We start from the raw sequence: 27,287 nt of genomic DNA, 5'->3' as shown, positions 1-27,287 counted from the left end.
AAAAACTTTGTGCAAACTGACAGCAAGTAATGTCTCTATTGCACCCTGTAACTCCATATTGCTTGCCGAAGTGTAAAGACATACTTAGTTTGGATTAAGAACACCGCACTTGCCAACTGTGTGTGTGTGTGTGTGTGTGTGTGTGTGTGTGTGTGTGTGTGTGTGTGTGTCTGTCTGTCTCTCCCTGGGGAGAGAGACAGCAACCTTTTTGGAAACTACTCACACCCCTTAAAAGTGGTATACTCATCTTTGTCGTCTCATGATGTCACCATCCTACAAATATACCTGTGGAAAGAAGAAATCCCAGTAATGTGTATAGCATGCCGTGTAAATGTGTACTGCTGTAGTATCATAATGTAGTGAGGTAGAGGTTTGAATCCTGCATTTGTCAACTATATGCGTGTGTCTCCCTGGGGAGGAGCAACCTTTCTGGAGACTACTCACACAACTTAAAAGTGGTATACTCATCTTTGTCAAGTCTGATGATGTCACCATCCTACAAATATACCTGTGGAAAGATGAAATCTCAGTAAGGTGTATAGCGTGTTTTGTAAATGCATACTGCTGTGGTATCATAATGTAGTTAGGAAAGAGTTTGAATCGCGCACTTGCTGACTGTGTGTGTGTGCTCCAGGTGTGTGACACCGTTGGCCAATGTGGAGTGGGTTTTGATTTTTCTAGTGTATGACATATCACAATGACAACTGTATGTGCATTACACATGTAAGGTAGCTGTGGGGCAAATCCATATACATACATGTGACCTCAAGTATTTCATAGGTGGGTGCTTTGCTTTCTCCATGAATGCACCTGTTATCTTTGCCAGAGCATGCTGGCACTTTCCAGACCTTAGGTCACTTCTGTATGCTTGTGACAAGTTTAGCCACTGCAGTGATCCCTGGGCTACGTCTTCTGTTTCACATCCACTCATCACGGTTTCTATTGAAGAGTGAGGGTTTATGCTTGAGGTATATTTGAAACATGTTCCAAAGCAAGCAAAGTCTGGCAAAGATGACTAATTATTATAGGTGTGCAACAACCTCTGTGGATCTGCATGCAAACCCTTTATTGCTTATGTGCTCCACAGAGGGATTTCCAAAACCCTTTGGTAATGTGATTACCAAAGGAGAGATGACTTAACACATGGTTCTATGTATACATTAGTACCTGTTTCACAATTTGGGGGCTACTACCTATGTGGTACTCTGGGGATACTGTGTTTTCTAAAAGTGGATAACTATGCTTTCTTTGGCTTATAGCTTTGCAGCATGAGTTTGACACCAGGTATCTGTATGTATGATACCCTTTTGGAGGATGTGTGTGTCATCTGGAGAATAAAGTATAGCCCACAGTATGCATTGTCATCAAACGTGGACAGACACATCCCTACTGTGTTTGCTTGTACCTAAGAAAGCTATATGCCAAACAGGAGTGGTCCCAGGACTGAGTGCAGGTGAATACCACTTGTTACTAGCATAGAATAGTACATGGAGGCTGCAAATGTTACTGTGTGTCCTACATCTGTGCATCAGTTGTTAAGCCATCATCTAACAATCATTTATGGTCAGTCTGTTGAGGTTATGTATAATACCAGTATGTGGGATGGGTATGAATTGCTGGTGAGCTATAGCTTGGCTGTGTTGACCTCCCCTCCCTCACCTATAGCCTTGTTGACTGGCTTGAAGTCTACTAGGTGTAGGAGGCATGATCTGGCCTTTAGAGAACCTAAGTGGGTATGGTGCAGTGTTTGCAGGTTCATAATGTCTCTGTTAATGAGTTCCATAATGCTGTGCTCCATAGCCTTCCAGATAACATTGGTCTGGCTTATAGGGTGAGAGTTTCCAGGACCTGTTGTAGTTCTACCCTTAATCAATTTATGTTAACATTTGCACTGGGTGTGACGAGGGTGGACAGGTTTAAGAATAAGTATATTAGAGGGTCAGGCCAGGTTTGAAGGTTAGTAGACCATGCCAGATAGGCAGGATTAAGTTGGTTTGCACATGTGCTGAGGAGGGATGCAGAGTATATTGTGAAATAGATGCTAAGGATGAAGCCGCCAGGTAACAGGAAAAGAGGAATGCCTAAGATGAGGTTTATGGCTGTGGTGAGAGAGGACATGCAGGTGGATGGTGTGATAGCGCAAGATGCAGAGGGCAGGAAGAAATGATGTACTGTGGCGACCCCTAATGGGAGCATCCGAAAGGAGAAGAAGAAGGCGTTGTAGCTCAACCCTTGTGGACTGTGAATACCATTACCGTGTGTCATTCCACAAGTATGTAACCTGTATAGAGGCTGCATCTGGACAGAGCATTTAGGTGAGTGGTGACTTCATATGTCAGCTTGTGTATGACACAGCCAGGGACACTGTCCAGTACCATTGCCACTGTGGTGTGTACTTTATTAAAGAGATGTTTTAACTAGAGTGTCTGTGAATCATCAGGTTTTACATTCTTCAGGTCTGGAAATGTGGCCCTTGTGTAATGACAGGGTGGTGAAATCCGCATTCAAACTGTCTGACAAGGAATTAGTAATGTCAGTCAGATAAGTATACTTTGTGACCATTTACATTAACTGTGACCCGATCTGAGATTTCCCTTGTAGATTATGAACAACACTGAAGAAAGCTTTAGTGTTGTCTTTGGAATCCTTGCCATTTTGTATTTTGAAACTTGCCTTGTATGTTTATTGAGGGATTGTATTTTCCCAATGATACCGACCAGAGAGGTTATCCCTTCTTGGTATGTAACTCTTTTTTGGTACAACTTCACACCTTCTGTTATATATTTAGTTTATGGCAGGGGTCCATGAGACTAATGCACTTTTACTGTATAAGTGAGAATTTCTTGTGTTTCTGATAGCATGGTCCATGCAACCCTGCAGGTGAACAGTGTGCATTAATAAAGGATTATGCAGCTGGGACAGTGTTAACCTTAGTAATGCAAACCAATGACAGATAACAACAACAGCATCACCAACAGCACAGTGACTCAAGTTCCAAAAATGTGTGTAGTACAATGCATACTGGCCACCAATAGAAAGTATGGAGTGTTAACACTGGCCAATACAGGGCATATCACCCTGCCCATTTGTCCAATATGCATGTACATGCAGACAGTGCACCTCCACCATGTTCACAAATGTACACCTGCAAACCTGTGCTGCACACACCCCACACTTACTGTCCACTGTATAACACATGCTGACACAACTACACACCTCAGCCAAGTGGCACACACACAATTGGAATAAACACTGGTGGAAACAATACAACATTGCTAAATACAGCTTTAATGCATCATGCCTGCTCAGCTACACCTTCAAAGATATCATTACACTTTACTGCTGACAACATGCTACACATTCAACCATTGCTATACTTTATTAAAGTCACCCTGTGCATCAGCACCATATTAGCCTGTTCCTGCATCAGTTTTTCAGATGACAGGAGGTGGCACAGGTTTCATCATATGCACAGGGTGTGTTGTTGGTTTGCCAGAGGCCTACACTGAGCCATATAATCGACATGTGTGTGTGATTGTGTGTGTGAGGGCCATGAGCACTGTTATGGGCCAATGTGGATGCAATGTGTGTGGGTATGTGTTTGCCCTAGGTTTCTGGTTTATGTGTGTGTGTCTGCATGCACACAGTTTCACCATGTGGCTGCTATATACGGGGATTTGTGAGACAGCTACAGACTGTACCTGGCAGGCTTTACAGATCACCATCTCTGGCCATGGATATGGAACCTGTGCCTTGCAGGGGTGCTACAGACAGTATCAGGTATTAATCCAGACAGGGTACTATCCGAAGAGGTTGACATATGTCCACTGGATCCAGGTCCTTGCTGGAACTGGCCAGAGCCACGCGCACATGGTCTTCTAGGACGGTCTATGGACAGCCCCCCAACATTGCTAGGGCTGGTACTGGCACTACAGGAGCAGCTGTGACTTGCTAGACGTCCACAGCCACCTCCAGCTGCTGATGTTGCTGGCACACTTCCACATCGATGTCTCAACCATCCCGCACTGTCCTGACACATGGACATGACATTGTGAAGGACATCCAATATCTAACCCCAACGTCTATCAATGAACTCAGTGTAATTACGTATGGCACCTGCTAGGTCATGGATACTGTCATTTACAGAGGTGTTATGAGCCCTCTGTGCCCTTAGTCCCTGTCTGGTGTACTGCGCCATTCATGTCTGTGCCTCCATGACAGCCTGGAACATGCGAGTGGTAGAAAGAGGTGTGGCACGTCTGCCAGGGTCATAATGACCAGCAGTGTTCTGACGATAACCCTTGGGCATCTGCCTATGTGGTACCATTACAAACATCTGGCTATGGCTGCTGTGTCCTGATACATGTGCCATAGATACCACACTGTCCTGGCCAGTGCCAACCGTACACTGTTCCTCAGCTAAGGGCAATGGTGATGATGGATGTACAGGCAGTATGGCTGTGTGCATGGATGGGGTGGAGACTTGTGTACTGTCAATTGGTGACCCAACAACAGACCCTGACAAACCTGCCTGTGCCTCAACACACCTATCCTCATGAACACTGTCTGTCTCAGTGACATCAGGTTCCCTGCTGTACTGAACCAGCCCCACCTCGGCACCTGTGAGAGGAAAACAGAAATCACAATTTAAGACCTGAACATGATGTCAGACCACATGTGCACATGCAAACATGCGCACATGCACACATGCTCGCATGCATACATGCACACATGTGCACATGCACACATGGGCACATGCGCACATGCACACATGGGCACATGCACACATGCGCACATGCACACATGCACACATACACACATGCATACATGCACACACACACAAATACACTCCTCCCTAAGGCAGACACACACAACACCAGCAATCTCAGAACATAAACAATAGCAGGTGATGGGGTACAGTATCACAAGCAAAACAGTCATATCACACATGTCAGCATGCAGGACATGTGTTGCTCAACAGCATGCAGTGCAAGTGTAGACAGTCCTTGTTACTAACAGTATACATGGCTTTGATGCATGTGTTTTGTTATTAGGTGATGGGCCTCCCCCGGAACACAATGCATACATGGACACAACATTGCTGTGCAAGTATTCAAAACTCTGTAATGCACTGTGCACCATAACAAACAGGTGTGCATACCATGGCTGGATGTCTATCTGTGTGTCAAATAGGTATCTAATGCTAATTACAGCCTCTGTGTCTTTAGCAAATAATTGTAGACACCTTTTTAGCACATGCATGATAAGTATTCACACAACATCATCAGTCGTGCATGGATAATTGATGGAATACCATTCGGCCACATACCCAGTGTACGGTACTTATAGTGAGTGTAGATCATATTGTGGACATGCCAGTGTCATCCATGACATGGCATGCTAAAACACAACTGCATATTTAAACACTACACATACTCAATGTGTGTCATATGACCTAGCCACTCAATAGCATCACAAGACATATATGTGTCAGTTGTGCAAATGGTGATTGGTATGCATATTGTTTAGAGGTGCATATGTGTGCACACATGCAACATTAAGGTGTATAGCAAGGTGTATAGCAATGAAAGCTATGTGTAGTACTGTGGTTACAATAACTGGATGGGGTATAGTACCATAGGCCATCATCATGAAGCATCATATGGTCACTCAAGGCTACAAATGTTTTCCAAACCAGCACTACTCATGCTGTACCAGAACTGTACTACCTTGGCTACATTCACAATTTCATAACCAGTTGTTATATGAGTTTGTAAGGAGGCCAATAAGGAGCATTCCCTGACATGAATGTGTAGTGTGTTGCAGAGTGATTAAATGCCCCATGATAGGCCTCTACCCCTCAGGTATATTATGTGTAATGTGTGGATGAGATTTTGGATACTGGAGTGTGTCTTTACAGAGGGTTTGGGAATCCTTTATGTGTAGCATGTTAAACTGCTCTGTGTATGACATAGATGTGTATATTATGTGCATGTTGAGTATCAGCTGTGCCTATCCAATGGTCACTACAGTCTAGCCACATTTGTTTGAGATGGTCTGGGTATTGCATGTGTCTGAGGCAGCTAATCACATTAGTGAAATTTGCGTGGTCTTACACCAAACATGCACAGCATGCATTATGGGTAGGTGTGTTACGTACATGGCCTACACCTTAACTATGACATGCACTTTTTATTTACAATAACAAATGTAGAACACACTCACCAGCATCTGTCCGCTGCCTTGATGTCACCCCAGAGGGTCCTACATAGAGATGAGACAGTTTGTCAGTGGCCACAACTGAGGCATTGCTACTGTGTGTTTGCAATCTTACAATATAGCAACAGTTTACATTCACAGGGCTACAGATTATGTTCCAAATGATCAGTATTGCACAACGACAGGCTCCACATCTTTTAATGACACACTCCACATCTCACATATGCATGATCTACCAATACAGATAACAGTAGTCTACAGATAAGCCATGTTACCTGCATGCTCTATGTGTGCTTGCTGGGTGGCTCCAACCTCCATCATGGTGCATGTCTGCTGCTGCTGTTGTTGTTGGGCAGGTGCCACCAGGCGCAGGAGCATCTCCTCCACTCTGGTGAGGGGGGATGGATATTAACACCACCTCCTGTTGCAAGCTGTTGTCTCCACATATCAGCAGTACGCTGATGGACATGTCTGAGAAAATCACTGCAGTGGTGGCGTACCTGCTCATATGTCCGGTTATGCAGGCCTACTTCATTTACCCTGCGGACAACATCTTGCCACATTGCAGTATGCTCCTGCTGGTCCTGGCTGGTTCTTGAGAACATGAGACTGTAGTGCTGAATGATACTGGTAGTAATTATGTCATCTTCAGCACTACTGTAACTGGGGTTCCGGCGATGTGCCATGATCCCTGGAAGACATAAATATGAAAATGTGTCTGAGCAAGTCATATGGCACATTTAACATTATACAATACAGATATCACTGAACTGCCATATATAGCAACCTATTAACTAACCGAGAGTGAAACACTTTTAACTACCACTTATCACTGCTCACCCCACAACTGCTCGGAAGTGCCTGGCTCACTCTCAGTCTAATGAAACATGTTCTGCACAGACTATACAAGAGTACCTGGCACACTGTATGCAGCACGATGCACCACCTAGCCACAGCAGATATACATCAAGCTGATGTGTAAAGAAATATATCATCCATCACAATGAGTGTAAGTCCAGTAAATGCATTACTATTATACCACACAACTTGTTAATGGCAAACCCGTGTCCAAAATATGTGCACAGTTGGGAATATAGGTTGCATACTGCTGTAGTACACTATGAATGTTGCTAGATACAGTTATATGTTTTACCACACATATGTCAAAGGACATGTTACAGACATAACCACACACACATCAGACATAATTACAGGACACAAAGGTATGACAACCCAGATAAGCTTTCAGTGTGTACTATACAGTACTGTGTGTCAGTACTTACACAACCTTAATCTTGAGAAATGTAATCTGTGATGAATACAGGGACCACACAAAACAGTGGATGCAAGCAATGTGGACATACACCATACTTTGCTGTACAGGCCCAGAGCTTCAAGTAGTACTACAGTACACACAGGATTTAGATTCAACATCAGTACCAATCAATAATCATAGATGTAGTGCTTTAGCCTCCAGTGACACACCCTAGTTAAAACCAAGGGACTTAATCACACTGTATGCAATATCACTTTTTCTGCCTAGCAACAGAATGCATAGCTTCTGTTAGGATCAAAGCAAGGACCCATAATATCATGACATAAATAGTTTCCCACTAAGCTATCCCATAAATACATATCTTTGATGTATTCACAAACACATTGACCATCACAGTCAATTAACAGTACAGAGAATCTATTGCAACAAGTAGATGTAGGTGTGTATGAGTGTATATATATATATATATATATATATATATATATATATATATATATATATATATATACATATATATATATATATATATATATATATATATATATATATATATGTAGGCACATATACATTTCACCTTTCATAGTAAGAATATCAATTATACAAAGTATGTGAGGTGTACAGTAATGTAATAAAATTGCACAGTCTTGGGATAAATGCACTGAAGGTGTTCACAGCCCAGGTAGCTTTAGCAGGCCTCACTGGCTTCAACATTGCAAACTGAACAAATCACCCACAGTGTTTAACCACCACATGTCATATACCAGCACTGTATGTTGTCTTGTTTGTCACACACTAAAACCTACATACAAATATGTGCATACTAACCTTCACCAACATATATATCTCCACCCTTCACAAACAGTTGCAATATGTCCCCTGCTCTATGCACATATACAGATGTGAATATATATGACACATATATATTTCTCCGTATGTGTGTGGCATACACACACAAGGTCCACACTGTTGTAAGTCCCTGGACCTCACAACTGAACTGTTGGGCCTTGCTGCAACGCAAACAGGTGTCACATATGAACACACACTAACATTAGGGGGGTATATATGGCTACAAATGCTAGATAAGCATACTAGACTGCTACAGCAGTTGCCAATGCTAAGTAACACTTTAGTATTACTGTCATGCATGTGTTGTTCTGTCACACCCATGTTTACATAATGTCAGCGCTAATCCCCCCAACAGCCATTGGCCACACTACTGTACAGAACACAGATAACATGGATCAGATCTTTGACATTTAATGCTGAGCTACACATTTCACAGGTATGTCCCACTGCCCACAGATACACACTGTATTGTCCATAGCAATAGTTAAGCAGAACATCTATGCATAAATAAGTACTGCTGCCACATATGAATGGTTCACATTATGTAGACTATTCTTCAATAACATCTACTACATGCCAGTAAATACATATGTGTCACATACCTTTCCTTTGTATGATTTGGTAATATTTATTTTTCTTTTTCCTTTTCTCTGTCTCTCTCTCTCTGTCTCTCTCTCTCTGTCAGTCTCTGCAATAGAGTGATTGAGTTTGTTGGCAGAGATTGCAGCCTGCTTTTGTAGATATTTGTATATGTGATGGCCTCTGCACCAATTAGTGGCCACCACTTGCTAATTGCATGCAGCCTGCTGTGTAGTAATTGCAGTAATCACTGTCATAGCAACCCAGTACTATAAATTTCTAACTCAGGTAGGCATGGTCCTTTCAGCTTTCCAAGATGAAGATCATGCTTGTTTGCTGTGGACATCATTGTTTAAGACAGAAGGTTGGTATACTTTGTATATCAGAAGCCAGGGGTGTAGCCAGAGATTTACATTTTGTACTCAGACCTAATGTTGCTGCTTCCAGTACCCACTTGTCAGTGTAGAAATGTACTCATCCCTCAAAATGCTACCCCAAGATACATGGAAAGATGTACTTTCTTTTCAACTTTTACAATTAACTGCCATACAAAGATAGTTATTGAGATGTATTCCTTTGGCACAAGAATTGTTTGTGAACTGCTATACTGTGAATATTCATTTACTCAGTTCTAAACAGTTTGTGTTTTTTTAGTGTTGACATTAGCACAAGTTGCTCAGAAAAACTGGGCACATGTCAGTACTGTGAGTATGCTTACCTACATCCTTGGTAGACCCTGCACACACAGGTATATTCTACATTTGGGTAGGGGTGCAGAAGTACAGAGAGCATAAGTATTATTGTGTGGATTTTATCTTGCTAGACTTACAACAAGGTTGCTGTGCACATGTTAGTTTATCAAGGCAAGTAGTCTGTCTGCGTAACTCCCAACTGTGGACCAATCCACATGGTAGCCAGAGAATAGCCTGTTATTTTTTGTCTGTGCACCACACAGGTCTTTTCAGCAATAGAGCAATGGCATTGTTACAGTTGGTTGCTACCAGTACATGGCTACATCCATTTGTATTTCAGTGTTGTATTCCTACATAAGGGTATGCTTCTGAAACTCCTTCCAAAGCTATTTGCACAGTGTGTAACAGCAGAAAGGCTGATATGCCTCTGTGTTTCTGCCTCTGCCAGACCTCTCAAACACTCAGGTACATATTTGAACAGACTCAGAGAAAAGTAAAGAAAAAGTCAGGGACACCTTTAAAATGTTAGTGCCATTAAGTGGAAACATTAAGAGAATCACAGCATATGAATTAATACACCTTTTCTGAAGTAAAAGAAGTGTCTAACTCTTAATTATTGTCATTATTCATTAAGTGTAATTCACCACCTTTCTGGCCAAAGTCAGTAGTTTTACGAGGGATTCAGAGGGACAGAGCTAAAATTTGTGTCAAAATCAGGGACATCCCTGAAAATTAGGGACAGTTGGGAAGCATGGCCTCTGCCCTAAACAGATATGCCAGTGTTTGTCTTGCTGTGATACTGTGTGGGGTTGTAAAGTGATGGCGTAACATTATTTCCTGCTAGAATAGCTGCTTCTCTTATCACAGTCATGTAATGTAATCCCACAACAACTGTTGGTAAAGATCCACAGAAGAAGTTGTGTGGTATGGCATTCCTATTTTTCCTTTACATTCACTCATTCTGATGCATGATATATTTATTTCAGCACCAACCTGTTGTATATCTACTGTGGCTTAGTGGTACTTCATGTTGTATAGTGTGTACAAGGTCCGGGGTTCGAGACTGACAGATGTTTTTTATTTTGCTCCTGAGCAGAACAAGGGCCCTCACATACAGAGTGACTAAAGCACTTTTAAGCGGGTTTGCGTGGTTTTGCATGATGCTTAGCAATGCTTAGCAAAGTGCAAACAAGCGCACACTCGCGCAAACCCGCTAACTACTGCTTAATAGTGCTTACTCCTGCTAATCGCCGCACTTATTTCTTTGAAAGAAAAGAAAAATGAGGAGATAGGTCAGTGGTGAAAAAGGGGCACAAAGAGGGAAACACAGAATGGAAAGTAGCTCGGGATGTGCAGGACGGGTGTAGGGAAAGTCCATAGCTGCCCATTTCTTTAACAGCAACAGCTGTGCATATGGAATACATTTGGAGGTAGATATGAAACCTTCAAACCATGAGAGAGGGGTGAGGACAACAAAGTATATTGTAATGCCAATTAAATTACATTTTATGTGTCCAGTGGACATGTGTGCAAAATGGGCAGCTATGTATGGGGCATAATTTTTTTTTGGGAGCAGATTGCCCTTTCTTTTTTTTTTCAGGTGAGAGTGGAATGTGGGGTAAGGGAAGTAGGTATATTTGGGGAGGTAGGTTGGGGAGGTAAACAGACAAGACAAACAAGATACATACAGGGGTGGTATATGACACATGTGGTGGGTGAACACCTTTGACGGGGAGGGATGTTTGGAAATCGCAAGCCCATGAGCCCACAGATGGAAACAGTGGGACTGAGGTCCCCACCCATGGGCAGTCACCACTGCAACTTCACAGCCCAGAGGGTGGCTGTGCTGGGGGCTGTGTAGGAGGGGCAGGCTGACCTGGGAGTTGTACCACTCGTGCCTCAAGCTGGCATAGAGGTTCTGCAACAGAACGTTCAATCTCTCTATGCACCGCAGCCCAGACCGTTCAAAGGTTGATAGGTGGCCCTCTTCCGCCCACGCTTGCACAGGGGGGGTCCAGCCCCATCTCCTGCAGCACTTCCACCCAAAGGTGGCACAGGGCCAACGGAGGAGGAGGCCCCAGGCTGGGCACCAGATCTGCTGGTGCCAGGTGCCATGGCCAGCTGAGGTGGGACAGGTGGGTCCGCTGAGGATGGCCTTCCCATACGAACTATGTTTTGGAGGGTTTAATAAAGATATGGGTTAGTAACAGTCAACAGCATTCCCAATTAGTTATAACAGCATGCAGAAGTATTCCCATTAACCCAACACACCAGATTTTCAACAGTTGAAAAGCAAGTATAACACATGCATATATAGAACAATAGTGGACATTACAACAGCATGCAGGTTGAATTGATGGCAACAGGCCACCAATATTGTGGTATTTTAACAGAGCACATGCACATACATAGAAATAAATGCAAATATTTATAAACCAATAGGACATATGTCCCAACAAATGTTTTGAGATTAGACATACCGATTGAGGTGTGGAATTGCATTTTTTATGCATATACAGTAGGGTGGAAAAGGATAGCTCAATTAACAACTTATATATCCTTCTACATTTCACTATATTCCTATTAACTGCAGTTACATGTCCCTTACATGTATTATTACACTACCCAATGTCCTTATATTGTGCAATTGGATTTTGCTAGATCATTATATACATGAGCTGTATCTTACAAACTGTCCAAGATGCAGATGTTGCTGCTACATAATTTGAGAGTTGCTCACACACACTACTGCTAAGATGGGACACTGACAGCTCTACTTTCATATAATTATCTAGATATGTTCAGGTGAAAGTATCAGTTATATGTTAACAGCTCCCTACATTCCTGGGAGCACACTGACATTTCTGGGGAACACAATACCAAGCTACTCATGTGCCAGATTAACCTGTACATGCTGGGCATGAACCAACAGTTGAGGGCTGTAAATATGCATAAAAGCTACTGGCACTCCCTTCATCCACGTTATATGGGCCTACCCAAGTGTGGGTTAACACTGCTTAATACAACAGTACTATTTGTAAAATGCAACAGTACAACAACATATCAAAGAAAATGGCACAGACGCACTCCAGGAATTATACATTTATTAAAGGATTATTACACCTTTATTTATTAGGTTAAACACTTTTTGAAGGCTCTCTCATTTATTTTATATAACAGTACATGCAGCATAATTACTAACCTGCCTGATGATGCAGCCTTTGCAACCTATCTTCATGGGTTTGCTGATTCATAGCCCAGACACCTGTAGCTGTGAAGTAAATGCAGTGATATTGAGACATACCTATCCATAGTATAGACAAGCATAGCAATTCTTAACTACTTAATACAATGGCTACTTACTCAGTACTGGGGCATTAGGCATTGCACGGGACTCCTGGATCCACTGGTCCAGTTGATCCTCCATACGTTGCTTCAGGTCAGAATAATGGTGCCTGACCTGCTCACCAGTCCGAGGAATGCCAGTGGCACTGGTGAGATCACGAGCAAGACTGTTCCAGGCCTTCATTTTATATTGGGTGCCCTGGTACTGGTCCCACAGGAGTCTTTCTTCATGATTGTGGACAAGGAGCCAAACCATTACTTTGGTCTCCTCAATGCTCCAGCGTTGCACTCGAAATCGTGTGCCTTCTCCAACACCAGCCATGCTAACTGCAGAAGGAAGCTACAACCAGTTATGGCAAGTATTCCCACCTGTGGAGCTTAAATATGCCTCATTTCCTGCACTTATTTGTGATTGGCCAGTTTTGAAAAACTCAGCTGTAGGCACACCTGCTTAGCTGATGTTGGCAATGTTTAATATTCCTTTGATATATATGTGGCTGTTGAAAGTGCACAGTTATGAAATGCTGTCATGGCTTAGTGGTTATGTACTGTGACTATAGTGCACAGTATCCTGAGTTTGAGCCCTGTCACTGCTTTTTATTTTCCTACTGGCCAGACCTGAATGGTTAAGGTACAATAAAGGAGGTGTGGCCATGTTTAGCCGACTTTGCTCAACTTTGCACGACTTTGCCCAATATTGCCCAACGTTGCTTGACGTTGCCCAACTTTGTGCTGGTTAGCACCATGTACAGCTCCACGCAAATACATTGTGCTTGTTAATGCGGTGCTCAGCTACGAGCAATTGGTTTTAAATATGCTAAATACTGCTAAAATGTGCTTAGCAGTGCTTTATATTGCTTAAAATAAGTTACTCATGCCTCGGAATGCATAACCATTTCACCTTCATATATATATATATATATATATTCTTTCACTACTACATATAACATTTGAATACTTTTTACAAAACTTATACATGATAAATGTCAGGAAATATTTTTGTATAAAGATTTCCAACAGAAAATGGAATGTGCAGTAGTGGGACTCGAACCGGGAATGCCTCCTGTTTGTGCGAAGGCTCTAACCACTATGCTATTGCTATTTTGCTTAATTTGCATATTTTTTTCTTATTATCCTCTTTGGTGTCTAAGCTGCTAACTGCAGCTAAGCAATGGGTAATCCCGTGCATACACGCACAAATACGGGCAGCTATATCGGAAATAAAACAAAAAAAATAAATACATTTCTTTTAATTTTGAAATTTGTACGAGGTTTAACATATGGGGGAGTGTAGTGTTACAATGTACACATGTGAGCGGACTCGCTCATGTAACTCAACATTTCTTAGGTTTTGTCAGTGCAGGGGTGTGGATTTTTGGACTGCTCGGCAGTCTGACATGCCCCCTACACTCGTCCATGCCCCATGTAAGCTTTAGAGTTGAGGCAGCACACCCTCATTAATATGCATGGCGTGCTGCCATCATACTCTTAGACTGGCGTTTCCATGTAAGACTAATATAGTCTTACATGGAAGATTAGTAAACTCTGGGGTATGTCTTTCCAATCCATACTAATGCTGGTCATAGCAAATTGAGGATGCTTATGTTGTATAAAATTGACGTCTGTTGCTTGAAAGCTGGTTACCACTAAACTGGTTCTTTCTGGCTGCTCAAGCTTGTAGTAACATGGGGAATACTCACAATTCACATGTTTATACCAGGTTTCTAACTAATTAAGTTTGTGTAATTTTTTTGTTTATAAAATAAACTATTTGTTGGACTAGCATCTGATGGTTTGGCACTGGCCAAGTATCAGAGGTATAAAAAGCAAGTATCTTTATTGAGAAGGTAAGGAATAGGATATGCTGGATGTGTTATGTATTTGTATGGAAAAATGCAGATCACTGCTAAAGAAATTATTAGTGATGCTTATTAGTAGGACTGTGCTTCTAGCAGCAGCAAGTTGAAACATTACTGTGGCCATAATTTATAATAAATTGTCAAAATAAAACATTGTTGGTGTACAAAGTCAGTGGCTTTCTTTAGAACCGTGTGTAAGAACAGAGTATGTTATCACTGTAAACAGTCTCTAATAAGGCTTGTGTTTTATTTGTGTATATGGCGGGGTTGCAATAAGGGCACTGTCACTGTATATGGCAAATGCATTAATGTGATTAGAACTATTTTACTTTACTAGATCACAGGATCTGATGTATGCACAGTGGTCACATGGCTATAAGTATTTGACACAGTAGCAGTCTCTGGATGAAGGTCACTGAACTTTGTGTTTGTGAAAATTAAGTTGAAATGCATTATTGCAGTCATTACTTTTTAATGTAATCACTCATGGATATCTCAGCCTTGCACAGTCAATAAAGTCGCTATAATTCATGAGTATAGGGCAGCTTGTTGACAAAAGTGACTGAACCCTCCTGGCATTTGATCACAGTTAGTCATTTATCTGTTATGACAGGTCCGCTGTGCATTTGTGTGACTCAAGCTGAAATACACTACTGTGGGTATTTTGTTTTTAAATTTATTCACAGACAAGCATGTGAGATGTACACCAGCAATAAAGTTGCTATAATTGATGGCTATGTTGGCTATATGTGGATAAAATGACTAACACTTGCCATTATTCAATCACAGTTAACCCCAATTTTTCTAGGGTAGCAGGGCATTGTTTATGTGTGTATGTATTTATGGAGGTGGAGGTTGGTGGCTATATGCTGGATGTGTGTCTGAAAACAACTAATTATTGATCTGTCTTGTCAGGAGTACTCTGTGTTTTTTAATGTGAAACAATTTGAATGCAAATCTGTGGCTTTATGTTTTTTTCCTTGATTACAGTCAGACACTTGAAATGTGCACAGTCAAAAGGGGTATAAGTGGTAGGCATAGTGGCAGTCTGTGGATTAAAGTTACTGACTACTGCTGCTGTCTGTCCACAGGTAAACAATTATTATTAATTATTAATCTGACTTGGCAGGAGAGGTCAAAGTGTGTGTGACTGTATAGGCAGGAATAGTGTCAATGGATGGATGGATGTGTGTGCACATAGGATATGTATACATGTGCAAACATAAACACATCGTAATTTTTAGCTGCTGGCCCTTGCAGCCATTAATCCAGCCCTGGCAAGTATTTGCACATGAATCCTGCTCCAATTGAAGAGTTTATTGATTGCAGCAAGGGGTCTTCTGGGGCTCTGAGCAAGAGTCACATTCCCAATGACAGGTAAAGTAAGATACTTGACTGCTTTAGAAAATCTATAACTCTCACACCTTAATCTCCCTCAAGTCTCTTAATTGTCAAATGTGGATGTTAAAGTACCAGGAAACTATCACGCCCAAACTGAAGGGCAGCGCTATGAGGACAGAGGACAAAGTTTAGAGAAATAAGTGTTAGACCTATGCAATCTCATCTCTCAGGCTAGCAAACACTCTACTGAATATGAATAGGATTTCAGTGGATCCATTATATGGTGTGGTAGGAATAGGATTAGTTATGAGAAGACATGCCTGGCCTCCTGACAGATAACATAAAAGCACAGCCGCTTAATGCCCCATTAGATTATGAGCTGCTTTCTGCCCTCCTCTCCCGACTCAGTAGGTGTTTAAGAAGCTAAAGGAAAATGGGAAGACAATGCAGCCTTTGATACAATTGTTTCAATCTTATGCCAAATATAGTAGAAATCGGGCTTTCTACCAGACAAAGACAAGCAACCAAAAGGAAAGAAAGGCAATTTCAACAGAAAATGGTAAATTGAACAAAAATGGATGATTGGGGGCCCTAAGGACTGAGATTCCACAGGGGAACAGCTATGATTCAACTGAGTTCTTCGCTTCCCTTCACCACCCATCAAATTCCACCCAATGCACTATTTCCCTAAACTCAGCTCCATTGCCATTCCCACCCAAATAATACAAGGATGCCTGGGAATTTTTGTTAAAAAGGGGGATATAATTTCTCAGGATTCTTGTGTCCTAAGACCAGCAAACAAACTTCTGATCAAGTCTATATGACCAGATCTTCTGAATCAGGGGGTGTTACAAAACATACCAGAACAAGAAGAGAGCATATAATTTTACTCAATACTGTTTCTAGTCTACTAAACTTAATTATTTGAAGATATACACATGTTACTAGGTAATGGGCGTGAAATTTCTGAAATAAAATTGAGATGCCAGCACTTTCCCATTTATCTGTTAAACACAGTGGAATTTAAGGAATTGGCAGTGTAAATTATTCGAGAGTTATTAGGGAAGATATAATTTTCTTCAGAAAATACAGCTAAGGAGTGGGACAAAATGAAAGTGAAGTTTAAAAACAGGGTAGAAACAAAAGACAGAGAGAGAGAGATGGTTCTTCTTCTTCTTCTTTCTTTTAGGGGGCTTTTCAGCTGATCACCTTGTCCAAGACATTGATTGGCAGTGGAGTTCAGTGTGGAGTTGCAGTTTGCCAGCGCCCAACCCCGCCCCCTTCCACGCACACACGCACACACAGGCACAACACCTAGTCCAATCCACCTGCAGCATGTCTTGGCAGCATGGAGGTGGGGGGTGGGAGGAGGGAGGAAACCCGGCACCCGGGGAGGACAGGGAGGCTGACAGAGAAGACAGAAGGCACCCCAGCCCGAACCCCGAGAACCTCTTTGCTTTGGCGCTGCTGCTGCTGGCACACTACACACCACACACCCCGCAGAGAGAGAGAGATGGTTAAGAAGAAAAAAAATATTAAGAGGGACTAACAAAGCTTTAAGTATTGCTGAATAGTGGGAGTCTCACAGAACAAGGACAGGTGCAAATGCAGACTGATAGAGAGAAGATAAGGGACTATCTGGATAAGATGCATGAGTTTAGAAAAACTGCTGTTAAGCAATTGGTTTTTGATAATAACTTCAGAGCACAAAAGCTTTTAGCACAATGGTTCACATGACAGAAAGTAGAAGAGGTTGTTGCCAAGTTTAGGGAACCTATAACAAGGAAAATAACCAGAGATCCTGTAAAAGTATTAGAAATATTTTGGAAATTTTATATCTGTATAAAGCAGAAAAATGGAACTCGAAAATGTAGAAATGGAAAAGTTTATGGAAGAATTAAATATGCCAAGGTTAGAAGTAGATAAGGCTCAATTATTAACAGTTAGGATAGGAGGAGATGAGACAAAAATGGTGATGTATAACCAATCCACAAGTAAGTCTCCAGGAAGAGATGGCAAAGAAAATAAGGGACTTAGAAAATCAAGGATATAATTGGTATGGTAATCAAGAAAAGGTGGCGTAATTTACAGATGATATTATTTTATACAAATGGGCGTACCTTCGTTGAAGGTTGTGCGTTAGGGCTGGTAACTCAGCACGTAAAAATCAACTGTCAATCATTAACGGACCAGAGTTCTGCTGTGGCGACCCCTAACCGGGAAAAGCCGAAAGACACAACAACCTGATAAAACCAGAAGTGGCTTCTCAGTGTTGTAGAACATTCTAAGACACTTTTGAGTCTTTTTTGCAGTACAAAATGAATGAAGATAAAACAAAGGCAATAGCTGTAGACTATGTACCCACACACAATTGGTTCAGCAATACCCTTATTTATGGGGACATGATAAAATGAAGTACTTAGAGGAGTATGGGTTAAAAAGGATTCTGTTTTGGCAGCTATGGATATCTGGGTAGAGACTAAACAAAGGATAATACCAAAATGGAGAGACTGGATGTTAGGGTCATAGGTTTTTAGGCATAAGAGCCTTTACAAGCCTAGCCAACAATACCCAGGGTATGAAAATAATATATCTCAATTACCCAGATATGGGATGGGGTAGTATCAGGGTAGTTGGCCTTTGAGTTTTGGACCCCTGAGTCATTTTACAAACTGCCTCTGTCCATAAGGGACATCAGCAATACACCAGGAGTGAATTTACAGTTCTCTATCCATTTATCCAAATTCTTTTTTAAGAGACTGAGGGACACATTTATTTATTTATTTATTTGTTGATTTATTGACATTTGATTACTGGGAACGTCCAACTGGGTAGAAACCCATTTTCAGTAGAGGCCCAGGGAGAAAAGCTCCAAATTATTACAAAACATTTTAAGAACAATAATTATACAATCTTCAAAAATAAAACAAAAACATCTGCAGTTTAAATAATTATAACAAATTAGACATAATATAAAAACATTGAATAAGAATTGATACAAGGTATATGACAATCATTTAATTGCAGAGAAATTTTAGACAGTATGTAGGGAAATTAAAGGTGGGCGGCCACGGTGGTGCAGTGTTTAGCATTGCTGCCTCACAGCAAGTGGTTCTCTGGTTCGATTCTTGGCTGGGGTGCCTTCTGTGCGGATTCTGCATGTCCTGTGTGTGTGTGTGTGTGTGTGTGTGTGTGTGTGTGTGTGTGTGTGTGTGTGTGTGTGTGTGTGTGTGTGTGTGTGTGTGTGTGTGTGTGTGTGTGTGTGTGTGTGCCTTCTGTGGAAGATGGGGCGCCGGGCTGGCAACTCAACACCATAAAAAACTCCACTGCCAATCATGAGTGGACAGATGATCCGCTGTGGCGACCCCTAACCAGGAAAAGCTGAAAGAAGAATGTAGAGAAATTAAAGGTAAGTTAGTCTAATACAAAAAGAAACTGCAATATGAAGTGAGGGAAACCAGACTTATGTTATATTTAGAGAGAAAGTAAGGGAAGAGAATTTAGGTAGCAGTAAGGAAGTGAAAAAAGGAGAGTAAGGAGGTATAAGGAATAAAAATGTACTTGTTCACATTTAGGGATACCGTTTATCTTGGTTTTGAGCAAGAACAGAGACAGAGTTTGGCTAGGAAGTCTTTCAGAGTGGCTTTGAAAGATGGGAGGGAGGGTATAGACCTGATGGATACAGGTAAGGAGTTCCAGGCCTTAGGAACCTTGTATGAGTACAGACAATGCCCAGCAGATATGCTAGGTTTGTAGACAGACAGGAGTTTTTGGTCACTGGATCACAATGACTGACTAGGAACATAGTTGTGTAGAATGTTTTTTAATGCTGGACAGGCAGATGGATGCTGGATAATTTTATAGTTGAGAAGAAGCAGTGTATATGTTAGTTGATGTGACAGTTCTAACCACTTTAGGCTTTTCAGTGCTATACAGTGGTGGGTTCTGAAAGGGCTAGGTGCTGCAAATTTAGCAACTTTATTATAGCATTTTTCAGGTTTTTATGAAGCATGGAGGTTAGTAAGGATGGGAGCACCATAAAGAAGAGTGGGGAGGCAATAAGTAGTGGCAAGTATAGTTTTAGTTGTATCAGTGAGAAAGTTTTTGTCTCTGTAAAGCATCCCTAGTTTTTGATGAGTTTTTCTTATGCAATTTTGTATATGCAGGTCGAATGTAAGATTATCATCCACTATCACCCCTAACAGTTTGCTATGAGTAGTAACTTCAATTGTTGTGTTATCAAAAGGGAGGACTTTAAATTTTGTTTTTTAATAAGAGAGGAATTTGGGGAAAAAAGTAGTAGCTTGGTCTTTTTTGCATTGAGCATGAGTTGTGAGTTATGAAGCCATGTTTCAGTGTCTGTTAAAGCTTCCTGTGTAATTATTTGAAGATGGACCATGTTGTCAGTTATGCAGTTGGGAGTGGAATCATCTGCATATTGTATTAGGGTGGCCAGTTGTCTGGAATTATAGAGGGTGTTAGTGAAAATGTTAAAGAGGAGGGGACCAAGGATTAGAGCCTTATGACTGGGAAGTAAGGAGAGAGCCTGGAGTGCCATTTTACTGACTGATACCTATTGGACAGGTAGCTTTTGAACCACAGAAGGGTGGGGTGTGAGAGACTTAGTGAGGACATTTGAAGTAGGAGTTTGCTGTGATAAACTGTGCCAAAGGCTTTAGACAAGTCTAGAAATAAGGAAGAGACTAGCTTGCCGTTATCTCTAGCTTTATTGACAACATCTATATAGGTTAGAAGGGCAGTGCTAGTACTATGGGAAGGATGGAAACCATGTTGTGTAGGGGATAGAAGTTCTTCCTGCAGGAGATAGTCTAACAATTGTTTTTGAATACATTTTTCAAGTATCTTGGCGAGGGGAGGTAAGTGCTATAGGTCTAAAGTTATTAATGTCTGCTGAATTTCCTCCTTTGTGCAGCGGGATAATGTGTGACTTTTTTCCAGATAGTGGGAACATGGGATTCCTGAATAGACCTATTTATAAGGATTGAGACAGGATAAGTAATGCTACTGGCTGCTACATTAGGTACTTGCTTGGAAGGTCATCAGCTGAGGAAGAGCACAGTTTAAGTTTAAGAGTAGTTTTATACAGGATGCGGGCACAGGTTTGAAGGTGAAAGTGGACGTGGTGATATGTGGCTGTTGGACAGGGAAGGGATTAGAAGTTGAGGAATCCTTAGTTAGAGATGCTATACTATCTATAAAATAAGAGTTGAACTGTATTGTAGTTTTGAGTGGTGAATTATCTGGAGAGGAGTTTGGACTGAATTTTTGGCTGGAATGTAAGATTTCTTTAATAAATGTCCAAACTTTTTAGGGTTCTGTTTACTATTATTCTGAAAGTTATTATAGTATAGTATTTTGTCTTCGTTAATTTGTTTTTTAGTCCGATAGCAAAGCATTCTGAAGTTTTCAAGAAATGGAGGTGTTTTGTATTTTTGGCATTTTTCCATGCTTTTTCTCTATCCTGCATTAGCATTCTACTAATTTTGGATAGCCAAATTGCATTATTTGTTTCCAGTGTCTTCCTTCTAGGAGGTGCAATGCTATTTAGGATATTTAAGAAATTTGTATTGAATTCAATCACAGCATCGTCTAAGGGGAGGATTTTTAGGAAATTCCAGTTAATAGATGATAGTGTAGTGATGAACATTTCTGAGTTAAACTTAGAAAGGTTACATGTTGTTTTATAAATATGCTGTTTAACTGGATGTGTCAGATGTCTAGTTTTTTTTTGTTTTTTGTTTTTTTAATTTTTCCAAGTCTTTTGGGTTTCTAATACCATGACAGGAATGGACCTCATTCTTAAGTCAAAGTACGATTAACGTTCATGAAATTAGTATTGTTTCAGTCTTTGATATTAGCCAAAAGTGCTCTTTGCAGCACCTTCAATATGCCCAGTAATGACTCCTTCTGCAATTTTTATGGGGTTACATGTATTGGTAACATATCTAAATACAATTGTAGATACTTTTTTTATAAGACCTGTTGCTCCTACTACTATTGGAACTGTCTGGGCATCTTTCTTCAACATTGCTCTCGTTTCTGCCGGCAAATCCTGATATTTCATGACTTTGTGCCTGTCTGTATGCAAGACACTGTAATCACTGGGTGTGGTGATTTCAATTATCAATGCTACTTTTGTCTTCTTTTTATGTACCACTATATCCCGCTTTCTAGCATCTATCTTTTGAACTGTTGGTAATGGGTGATCCCATGTGATGTAGACTTCATCATTTTCTATGATGCTTTGTGGCTCATGTTTCCAGTATTTTTCAGCCACTTCAGTACCATAACATTTGTACAATCCCCAGTGCAACAGTCTTGCCACATTATTATGACTTTCAATATACAGTCCTTCTTTCATTAGTATGTCACAACCAGCAATGAGGTGTGCAATTGTTTCCAATTCTGTTTTACAAAACCTGCAATTGTCTGTTTCTTCCACATGTTCAATGGACTTTGTAAACCAACGTGTATGTAGCCCACTATCTTGGGCCTCCAATATTAACCTTTCATCTCTTGGTTTGAATTCATCTCTCCTTAACCATTCCTGCATTCTATCCTGATCAACATGAGGTTCTTCCAGAAGTTTTCTATACTTGCAACTATATTTATGCATTTTCCACATTTCTTGCTTTCTCATCTGGTCCTTCACCTTATATTCTTTCTTTTGTTTTTGGCACATTCAGTTGCTGTCTGATTTTTATCTACTTCTGGTTTGATTTCCATTCCTGCTTGATGCCAATATGCTTCTGCTAGATAAAGCAGAGAAGTCATCTTAGATTTATTCTCCCATGATTGCATATCTATACATGTAATCAATTTCAAGGAGGCATATCCCTCCTTCGGAATGGGGAATATATAATCTTGGTATGCACTAATTTTTATAAATCATTTGGTGAGCATGAAGCATCCTTCTTGTTTTCCTGTCTAATCTATCCAACGCGTTTTGGGGCCAGTCAATCACTCCAAAACTGTTAAGTTAGGACAGGAAGAGTACATTAGTTTATAGCTTGAATTTAGTTTTTTTTCCTAGATGTCAACACTGTTTTCAGGATTAATTTAAGTCTTCTAAAGTATTCCTTACTAAGTTTTATTCCCATTTAGTCACATTTTATTGTTGATCTTTCAATTCCTAAATATACACTCCCTCTTGCTTAAGTTATTTCATCTCACATTCTTGTCCCAAACTGATGTTTTCTTGGTGCTGCAGCTTTCCTGCTTTAAAGCTTGCTTTTGCACATTTATCAAAACCAAATGACATTCTTATGTCACCTGAAAAAGGTTTTGATAATTTGTAGTTGTGCTTTCAGTTCCTCATCTGATGAGCAATACAGTTTTAAATCATCAACAAACAAAAGAGAAGCCTTTATACTTTGTTGTTTTCTAGGAGCCAAATTATAGCCATGGCCTAAGCTGTTAAGTAGACAGCTTAATGGGTCAAGGGCAAAGCAGAACAGTAATGGTGACAAAGAGTCATGCTGGAATATCCCCCTTTGAATTTTTATCCCTGGGATAATAATTTGTCCTTTATCATGGCTTAATTGCAAAGTGGTCTGCCACTGTTTCATTGTCACACTAATGTAGTCAATCAGTGTAGGGTATATCTTATACATTTTTAAGCACTCTTTAATCCATGAATGTGGGATACTATCAAATGCTTTTTGGTAGTCAATACATGCCATAGTTAGATTCTTTCCCTTTTTACAGTTACCCACTATGACTTTAACAACAAATGATCCTTTGTTCCATATGACTTTCTCTTATTGCCCTTTTGTTCTATTGTCATAATTGAGTTTTCTTCTAAATGACTATAAACTCTGTCGGCATCAATTCCAGTGTATAGTGTATACGTCGTTGGAAGGCACATTATTGGTCTATACTTTTTAGGGTAGCTTACAGGTACACTCTTAAGTAGGAGCATTGTTTTTCCTGTTGTTAGCTAGGTTGGTGTCTGTTCGGGGTGAGTATATAAATAGTTCTTACTCATGGCTATATCTTTGTGCAAAGATGTCAATACTTTTAACCATAAGCTAGGTACTGAATCTGGGCCTGGGGTTTTCCAAACAGAGGCTTTTATTATCTTTGTTTCTATCTCTCTGGCTATTACTTCATTCCATTTCATATCCTGCACCTTTAAACTTCTTATTCTTTCTTTTACTTCTATCCATTTAGCATCTTTGTTATGTTCCACAGGATCTTCATAAATAATTCTCCAAAATATATCTATTTCTTTCTTTTTTTGTGGTCTTTCAATTCCTTTTACCTTGTTTCCTAATTCTCTATAAAACATTTTTGGGTCAGCAATAAATTGCTTATTTTGTACTTTTCCTTTATATTTATTTGTGTATCTTCTAAGTTTTTCTACCTGTGCTGAGATTTTTAGTTTATTTGCAACAGTGCATGATAGATCGTGATCTGTTCTAATACTGCCCATTGCTTTTATCACGTCTAGCTTTCTAAGCATTTTTGTTGATCTGTTCCATTTGCTATACTCTTCTAATGGTGACACTTCTTGTCTTGGTTATAGCTTTCTCTAGTTGATACTTCCATGATGGTATTCAATTTCTCCCCTTTCTTTCCCTCACTACCCTGTGTTCTTGTGGCAAAACTTTATCAGTTATTAATTTAGCTGCACAGTAAAATATTCTGTTTACTTCTGTTATATCGCATGGATCTCTATGGACAGTCCTAATTACTGTGTTTATTTGTTTTATCAAACTTCTCACTTTTTGGATTTTATTGACTTTCTGCAGTCTATTTTTATAACTGATCTTAATACGTCTATCTATCTCTATTAAATAAAGCAACTGTTCTCTTAGCTCATTTTCTTCTAAACTGAGGGCACATTTTTTGTTTTCCATTTCCTGTGGGCATTCTATACAAAGTTCTATAACACCTTCCTATGGCACTATCTCTTCAATTTCATCCTGTGCCATATATTGCTCTGTCATATGGGAACTCGCTGGCCTATCACTCCTGAACATTGACTGTGTCAGAGTTGCCACAGTTTCCTGTTTCCTCCCTTGCTGTCCAGCTTCGTGAACATTTATACTGGTTTACTGTGGAAGGCTCCAAAATATCTTCATATGGCACCTGACCACTTGCTTCCTGTTCCACTGGTTTCCCCTTAATTTGGATGTCCATTGCTCTATCCTGTTGTGGTGCTTTCTGTATTAGATTTTCTAGACTGAATCTTTCACTTTGCAGGTACTCAATAACCTCAGTTTCTATTTCTTTAACTTCTCCATTACTAATCTCCTTTTCTATTTTTCCTCTTTTCCTTCTTATTTTTTGTATTACAAAATTTTCCATGTCTGAATTTCTTTGCCTGTATTTCTCTTCAAATATCTTTGGTGCTGCTCTTTTTATATTGCTTAATTTTGCTTTCTTCTTTGCATAAATATTACACCATATTAAATCTCGTTTCTTTCCCATGTCCATATTTCTTCTTCAGATGTCTCCTAATCTTCCTATTTCACCTTACTTTGGGGATTCATTCCATCATGCTGTGATATAACCTGTGTTAGGCCTTCTACATAAAATCCTTCACTTTGCAGGAACTCCATAACTTCAACTTCACTAATCTTTTTTTTCTACATTCCCTCTTTGTGATATTCTTTTTTATTGTGAAATTTTCCATATCTGGATGCCTTTGCCTGTATTTCTCTTTGAATATCTTTTGGGGCTGCCTTATTTTATATTGATTAATTTGGCTTTTGCCTTTGCATAAATATTGTACCATCTCAAATCTCTCTTTCTTTCCCATGTCCATATTTCTTTCTTATACTTTTCAAAAATCACTAGGTTTTGTTGTTTATATTTTCACACTTGCTCAGATGCTTCTTTTTCCAAACAGATCAAAGTTTTTTGGTCTATATACTGTTTTTCACAAATCTGTTGTATTAATGAACACAAATTTTTATTTGGGGCTTCTGACAGTTTTTCTTGTGGAATTTCTCTCAATATTTTTGTATATCTTGTGTCTGGAAATTCTGGGCTTTTTGCATAATAGTAACAGTACATAATTTAAAAAAAAAAAGTAAAAGGAACAGCAACCAGAATGACACTGACCTTAAGAATGTTATCAGTTTAGCACTTTCGCCGTTAATCAACCAAAGACTTCTTCAGAACAAGAATCTTTTCAGACCACCATTGCATTTGTAGTAAAAACCATGTCACCTGACTAAATACATATAAATTACATTAAAAAGACACAAGCATGAAATAATACACATCCAATTAACAAGCTTCAAAAATAAACCAAACACAAGGTCATATAGTACATAAATATCAGTGACCCAAAATTAAATGTAAACATAAGTAAAACTAATAAATACTACCCCCATCATTTTTTATATAAAAACACAATTAAATATGTTTATATATTGTGCCCAATAATACACACTTGAATATCCTGAAAATGTGAAATGAATTTCATAATTGTCCATGTATCACAGTCCCTACATGTACCTGAACCAGGGGAACATTGGGATGCACCTTAAATCTAGAAGAAAAAACTGACTTTTAATTTTTAAACACTGGTGATTGAAGTTACTTCATTGAGGCCAGGGGTGTGTGTGGCATTATACCTCAATTGCCACATTAACTCTTTATATTATAAAAGTAGTTCAGTCAGTCCAACTTTTAGCCCCCCATACACATGGTCAATGGCTACAAATTTAAAAAGATGATTGTTAAAATCACTAAGATGTTTTGCCAAGGCATTACTCCTATTACACTTTTGGATGTCATAAACGTGTTGGTAAATACGCTTTCTAAAACTATTAATTGTCTTCCCAATATAAAAACACGCAAAGCTTTGGCACATAGCCACACAGACTAGAACCATGGTATGACAATCAAATTTGTGCCTTAAATTAATCTTCCCAAAACCTTTTAGGATAACACCATCCCCCTCTAACATGTACATGCACTGGGGACGATGACCACACTTTTTCATTCTCCCTTCGAAGGTCGTATTCAAACTTCTCTCGATTAAATTTTTGAAACAAAAATCCTTCCTATAAATCATCATTTGTTTAGTACCTAATTTCATTAAATGGTCTTTGTCAGCCTCAAATATACCCCAGTTCTTGACAACAATGTCAT

Source organism: Protopterus annectens, chromosome 1.part2, assembly GCF_019279795.1.
Source record: "Protopterus annectens isolate FY-2018-M chromosome 1.part2, PAN1.0, whole genome shotgun sequence".
In the NCBI taxonomy this organism is placed as follows: domain Eukaryota; kingdom Metazoa; phylum Chordata; order Ceratodontiformes; family Protopteridae; genus Protopterus; species Protopterus annectens.
This window is presented reverse-complemented; position numbering follows the sequence as displayed.